Source organism: Anopheles maculipalpis (genome assembly GCF_943734695.1).
Source record: "Anopheles maculipalpis chromosome X unlocalized genomic scaffold, idAnoMacuDA_375_x X_unloc_24, whole genome shotgun sequence".
Lineage (NCBI taxonomy): Eukaryota > Metazoa > Arthropoda > Insecta > Diptera > Culicidae > Anopheles > Anopheles maculipalpis.
The window spans coordinates 10031-17500 of NW_026060485.1; positions in this window are offsets into that span (position 1 = coordinate 10031).

The following is a 7470-nucleotide window of genomic DNA, read 5'->3' on the forward strand; positions in this document are numbered from 1 at the left end:
TGATATTTTTGGTTTCCGACCAACCAATTCGACTTGCCTTCATCGCTTGTTAGGTTTATAATATCAATACTCGAACTTATATGCATGTTCAGGGACATCATTTTAACTTTCGGTTTGTACCCAAGTCCCGAACTTAGTGATATTTTTGGTTTCCAACCAACCAATTCGACTTGCCTTCATCTCTTGTTAGGTTTATAATATCAATACTCGAACTTATATGCATGTTCAGGGACATCATATTAACTTTCGGTTTGTACCCAAGTCCCGAACTTAGAGATATTTTTGGTTTCTTACTTACCAATTCGACTTGCCTTCATCTCTTGTTAGGTTAACACAATTTTTAATGCAATTGCATGTATTTTGTGAGCTTATGGGTGAGGGATTTATGTAGCGGACTTAGAGAAATTTTTGAAGTCCAAACATTCAATTTGGACTCCATACTCCATTGCTCCTCTAAGAGGTACCTAGTACCCCGTACCGAAGCAACCTTCACGTTTGAACTTTCCACTAGGAGGTGCAGCCATCACTCGACATGTTAATCATTATCACCCCATACTACTCTCTATATCCGGATACGGCGCTAACCCGATTGCTTGCCCCGACAGCAATCGACCCACTCGTAAGCGGGTTACCCGTAGGTAAGTCAACGATGCGTATTGCCCCCTTCAAGCAAACCGATCATCACTCCGTGGAGGAGTAATGACGGACCCGTACCGGTATCAACTGCATATGATCAACATTCTTATGAACCCACACACTCTTCGCTTATATGCTCAGTAACATTTCAATACTCTCTCTGTCTTTCGTTTTCCAACTCATTCATCGTGCATACTGAACACACCCGGAAAGGTGCGACAGTACACACGAATACACCACCAAGCATGGGTCGCCTGAGAGGATCGATGCGAACGCATCTCTACAACTCGCAGCTCCCAGCCTGAAGTCCCGTCGTTTGCGGGCGGTCGGTAGGCATCGAAACTAGTCAAGTCCACGGTCGGCGAGGTCAGCTGCCACCAGTGTTCCCTATGGTCAGGTACTAACACGTGCGGTGCGACCCTGCGCGATGCGGCCAAGTCTAGAAGCGGGGATGAGGCGCCAGGCTGCGAGGCAGCGCCAGCGTATCTCGGAGGGTTGTTAGGCCCGCTAGCTTACGATTGCCTATGGGGGTTTGAAGCGCTATCAGCTCGGATTGGTTACGACCTTAGAGGCGTTCAGGCATAATCCAGCGGACGTAGCGTCATACCAAAGTCCGGTCGAACTAGTATTGAGCCAGTGGTCCGTACCTGTGGTTCCTCTCGTACTGCACAGGAATTCCGTTAAGATAGCACAAATGCACACACCAGTAGGGTAAAACTAACCTGTCTCACGACGGTCTAAACCCAGCTCACGTTCCCTTGAAAGGGTGAACAATCCTACGCTTTGGGAATTTTGCTTCACAATGATAGGAAGAGCCGACATCGAAGGATCAAAAAGTCACGTCGCTATGAACGCTTGGCGACCACAAGCCAGTTATCCCTGTAGTTGCGATCGGTCAGCCGAAGTGAGCAGACGTGCCTGTGCTGTGCTCCGTGAGGAAAAATTTTTTCGTGTTATTCAGTGAATACAATAGTTAGGGTGGTGAATTTACGTGTGCGGCCCCCGATCTTGGTCCTACGCCCCCCCTCCGAATTTTTCCGGAAAATTCGGAAAATTGAGGGAGTTTTTCGTGGGACGGTTTTTCGCGAATATTAAGAAAAGTAGTGGACCGATCGGGCCAAATGAGGTCTTAAAAGAAGCGGGCCAGTGTGCCGCATGTTTTTGAGAAGGAAAAACTTTGAAAAAAATGGAGTTCAGTGATATGTGAGTGATTAAAAAGTGAAAATTGAACTTAAAAATAGCCAGTGTAGCTTAAGAGCTAGAAAAGAGCTGCCATATAAAGATTTGTGCGTTTTTTGGAGGAGAACAATTCCAGAAAGTTTCAAGACAATCGAGTGAAAACTGACGGAGTTACAGGGCGGCAAAGTTTCGCACCAAAAAAGGACGCCGTTTTTCGCCTTCCGAAAATGGCGGCGTGTGTGTGAAAAAAGCCGTTAAAAACCGTTAAAAACCGTTAAAAACTGGTCCCTGTACCACCAACACCCGGACGGAACATTTTGTGCGGAGCACCCGGTGTTCGGACGGGTTGTTCAGAGTGTCCGCCCTGGTTTCCCGAGAGTTCCCGGCGGGCCCACTGGCCGCTTTTTGGAGGTTCGGCCGGCCAGTCAACCGATCCGGGCGTGCGACCCCTCCATCGACGCGTCTCGGTAAGTGGAAACTGGGAGTGACCATCCCGCCCCCCTCCCACCCACCCACCACCCACTGGAGCGGAAAAACACCCTCACAAACGGTTTTTCCGCGTTTTCCCGGGGAAGGAAGGGAGATAGCGACTTGGGGTCTTCGGTGGAGTTGTTCGGGTGGACCCCCCCCACCCACCCCCCTGGAAAACCGACCGATTTTCCACCACCAGGGTGCGCTACAGCCAGGAAAAGCCACCGGTTGAAGAGTTTTCCGACCCTCACGGGAAAACCGGGCTTTTCCCGATAGGGGTTTATATGGGGGACGGAGCCCGATTTTAAAGGAGAATACCCCCCCGCAAGGATTTCCCCCCACCCCCCCTGGAAAATAGGGTTTTTCCGGGCAGCCCCCCTTTCCAAACTATCAACCGGACCCGGGCAAGTGGGGTGTCCAACGACGCAGCTCAACGGTACGAAGTGAAAGCACACCCCCCCCGCCCCCCCCCCACCTACCCCAACCACCCACCAACCCCCCGGAGCCGTAAAACCGGTTTTCTTAGCGGTTTTCCGCGATTTTCCCGGGGAAGGAAGGGAGATAGCGTCTTGGGGTCTTCGGTGGAGTTGTTCGGGTGGACCCCCCCCACCCACCCCCCTGGAAAACCGACCGATTTTCCACCACCAGGGTGCGCTACAGCCAGGAAAAGCCACCGGTTGAAGAGTTTTCCGACCCTCACGGGAAAACCGGGCTTTTCCCGATAGGGGTTTATATGGGGGACGGAGCCCGATTTTAAAGGAGAATACCCCCCCGCAAGGATTTCCCCCCACCCCCCCAGGAAAATAGGGTTTTTCCGGGCAGCCCCCCTTTCCAAACTATCAACCGGACCCGGGCAAGTGGGGTGTCCAACGACGCAGCTCAACGGTACGAAGTGAAAGCACACCCCCCCGCCCCGCCCCCACCTACCCCAACCACCCACCAACCCCCCGGAGCCGTAAAACCGGTTTTCTTAGCGGTTTTCCGCGATTTTCCCGGGGAAGGAAGGGAGATAGCGTCTTGGGGTCTTCGGTGGAGTTGTTCGGGTGGACCCCCCCCACCCACCCCCCTGGAAAACCGACCGATTTTCCACCACCAGGGGGCGCTACAGCCAGGAAAAGCCACCGGTTGAAGAGTTTTCCGACACTCACGGGAAAACCGGGCTTTTCCCGATAGGGGTTTATATGGGGCACGGAGCCCGATTTTAAAGAAGAATACCCCCCCGCAAGGATTTCCCCCCACCCCCCCTGGAAAATAGGGTTTTTCCGGGCAGCCCCCCTTTCCAAACTATCAACTGGACCCGGGCAAGTGGGGTGTCCAACGACGCAGCTCAACGGTACGAAGCGAACGCACACCCCCCCGCCCCGCTCCCACCTACCCCCACCACCTACCAACCCCCCGAAGCCGTAAAATCGGTTTTTTAAGCGGTTTTCCGCGATTTTTCCGGGGAAGGAAGGGAGATAGCGGTCTCGTGTGGAAGAGAAAGTTGCTCGTTAGGGAAATTTCCATCAATCCCCATCTTTAGAACCTGGATTTTCCGACTTCGGCCGGAAAAGTCAAATTTTCCGGGCACCATTTTCCGGCCGGATAGTACGAAGTTGGGTGTCCAGCGACGCGGCTTGGAGTAAGGAAGGTAGAAAACATCACCCCGCCCCGCTCCCACCTACCACCACCCCCCTGGAGCCGGAAAACCTGTTTCTCCGAGGGTTTCCGTTAGTTTTCCGGGGGAAGGAGCGGAGCTAGCTGATCCAGAGCCGCAGGGGATAGTAGGCGAGACCCATTACTCGCTTATGAGTGCGCCGTATAAATTACGGCCTAGAAAAGGGTCGGTGGTGGCTACCCAGCCACCAGTGTATGAGCGTCCGGCCACGCCCACGATGGAGCTTTGCTACTCCAGCGACGAAGATGAAATGAATAACACCATCATTGCGACGTCGGGGCGCGAGGCAGGGGAGGCGGTCATGGAGTTGGAGCAACCAACAGCCTTAGTGCTAACACCATCGGCATCTCCTGCTCCGGAGGCAGTTGGTGGGACCATCGACGCGGGAAGCTGGGCATTGCTGATGGCACAGCTGCAAAGTATCGCCGCCCAGCTCACAACCGCGCTGGAGGAGTTGCGTTCTTGTCGTGAGGAGAACTCAGCACTTCGACGCGAAAACGAGTTGTTGCGCACGGGCACTCGATCAGTGCTTGAGTTGCAAACTGCGGCGATACACGGCAGTAACCGGGAGTCTGCCCGGAAGCGTCTGCAGCGGCAAAGGCGGCAACAGCGAGAAAAGCAGCAGCAGCAGCAGCAGCAGCAGCAGCAGCAGCAGCAGCAGCAGCAGCAGCAGCAGCAGCGTCAGCAGCAGCAGAAGCAGCAGCGTCAGCAGCAGCAGCAGCAGCGTCAGCCTCAGCAGCAGCAGCAGCAGAAGCAGCAGCAGCAACAGCCGCAACAGCAGCCGCAGCAACAGCAGCTCTGGACGACGGTGGTGAAAGGCCACTCGTCCAAGCGGCAATGCCACCAGCCGCAGCAGCAGCAGCAGCAGCAACAGCAGCGAGGCGAGCGATACGTGCCACCGCAGCTTCGCACACCGCAGCAGCAGCAGCAGCAGCAGCAGCGTCCGCAGCAGCAGCAGCAACAACATCAGCAGCAGTCCAAGGGGCGTCCTGTACGACCTGACCGCATCGCGGTGGTTCCGGGTGCGAACAAAACCTGGACGGAGATGTACGTTAAACTACGTACGTCTCAGGAGCTGCAGGACGTCCGGGCGGACATCGGGATGGGGCGTCGGACCGCGCAAGGCCATCTGATAGTCCCGCTGCGCAAGAACGTGGACAGCGCGGAGCTGGCTCGTCGCATTCAGCTGGCGCTCGGCGAGGATGGCGTGGCCCGGGTCGTGACGGAGATGGGAGAAGTTCTCGTCACAAACGTCGACCCCTTGGCTCAGGAGAGCGACGTGGAGCTTGCCATCAAGCAGCAGCTAGGAGCGGAGCCGGGTATTGCGCGGGTCGAGCTGTGGGAGCTCCGCGATGGCACGAAGCGGGCTCGAGTGCGGCTTCCACTCGGAAAGGCTCGGCTTCTGATTGGCCAGAAGCTTACTCTGTGCCAGTGTGTAAGCGGCATCCGCGAGGTCCCGAAGAAGCCGCTTGATCTTCAGCGCTGCTTCCGCTGCTTACTGACGGGGCACCTGGCGCGAGATTGTCGTGCCCCCACTGACCGGTCGGGTCAGTGCCTGCAGTGTGGCGAGGTAGGCCACCGCATCAGCCAGTGCACCGCGGCGGCTAAGTGCATATTCTGCCAGGGGCCCCATCGCGTGGGCCATTCATCGTGCCCCCAGAACTTGCAATGGCGGGCGTAATGCGGGTGATGCAGGCCAACCTGGGTGGTGGACGCATCGCCCAGGACCTGGCCTTGCAGACAGCCCGCACAAAGCGGGCCGACGTGCTGTTGCTGTCGGAGGTTTACCGGCCTCCAGATGGTAGCGGTAACTGGGCGGTCGACTCGTCGGGGGGAGCAGCTGTGGTGGCAACCGGCCACCTCCCAATCCAGCGGGTCTGGCGCTGTGCCATGCCCGGATTGGCAGCAGCGCAGATCGGAGGGGTGGTTTACATCAGCTGCTACGCCCCTCCGCGTCTCAACACCAGCGAGTTCGAGCAGTTACTGGAGGCGGTGGAGTTGGAGGCCCAACCTCACCCGCGTATCGTCTTGGCAGGCGATTTTAACGCCTGGAACGAGGAGTGGGGTAGCCAGCGTTCTACCTGGCGCGGTGAAGAGCTGCTTGATACCGTCAGGCAGCTGGGCCTTGTGGTCCTGAACCAAGGCTCGGTCCCGACGTTCGTGGGCAACGGAGTCGCCACTCCCAGTGTCGTGGATGTATCTTTTGCGAGCGCATTCATCGCTCGTCCGGACACTTGGGAGGTGGCAGCAGACACCGCTGCGTGCCACTACACGGCATCGGACCATCGGTATATCTTCTTCACCGTGGGGCCTCCAACTCGTGACCAGCAGCAGCGACAACAGCAGCAGCACCAGCAGCAGCAGCAGCAGCAGCAGCAGCAGCAGCAGCAGCAGCAGCAGCAGCAGCAGCAACAGCAGCAACAGCAGCAGCAGCAGCAGCAGCAGCAGCATCATCGTCAGCGGGGACAGGGGTCCTCAACGTCGTCCACCACTTTCCGGCACGCTGGCCGTAGATGGAAGACGACGCAGTTTTCGGTCGAGGCATTCACAGCCGCACTCCAGACGGCCGGATTCCCGGAACGAGCCGTGAGCCAGGAGGGGATGGTCGCCGCCATGTTCGATGCATGCGACGACACGATGGAGCGCGTCACCGTGTCACATCGTGACCCCCATCGCGACCTCTTCTGGTGGACCCCGGAGATTCTGCGTCTTCGGGAGGAGTGTGCGGCTGTGCACGAGAGAATGCTTCGTACGACCGATCTGCAGGAGCGCAGCGCCGTGGCCGCACATCATCGGTCGGCGAGGAGAGCGGTGGAGAAGGCTGTCCGGGCCAGCAAGCGTGCACAGCTTGATGAGCTGATACAACAGGCGGAGACCAATGAGTTTGGGGCCGGTTACCGGGTGGTAATGTCTCGCCTTCGTGGCAGCTTTGTGCCACCGGAGACAGACCGTGCCGTACTGGAACAGATTGCCAACGATCTGTTTCCAACTCATCCGCCTGTTGTCTGGCCGGACTCCGAATTGCCGAGTGCGGACACCGAGGAGCAGAGGACATCGCTGACCCCCGTTACTGCGGACGAGCTGCTTAGCATCGTGGGATCAATGGCGAACAGGAAAGCGCCTGGATTGGACGGTATTCCCAATGCTGCGGTTAAGACGGCAATTAGGAAGTACCCGGAGGTTTTCGTCCGTTTGTATCAGGACTGCCTGGACCGGGGTGCGTTTCCAGCGCCCTGGAAGAGGCAGCGCTTGGTGCTGCTGCCAAAGCCTGGCAAACCTCCCGGGGAAAGCTCCTCTTACCGGCCGCTGTGCATGCTTGATGCACTCGGCAAGGTATTGGAGCGCCTAATCCTTAACCGGCTGAACGAGTTCCTGGAGGAACCAGATGCGGAACGATTGTCGGACGAACAGTACGGATTCCGGCGGGGCAGATCCACCATCAGTGCGATCCAGCGCGTTGTCGAAGCGGGCAGGAAGGCCATGTCCTTTCACCGTACCAATGCCCGAGACAAGCGCTGCCTGATGGT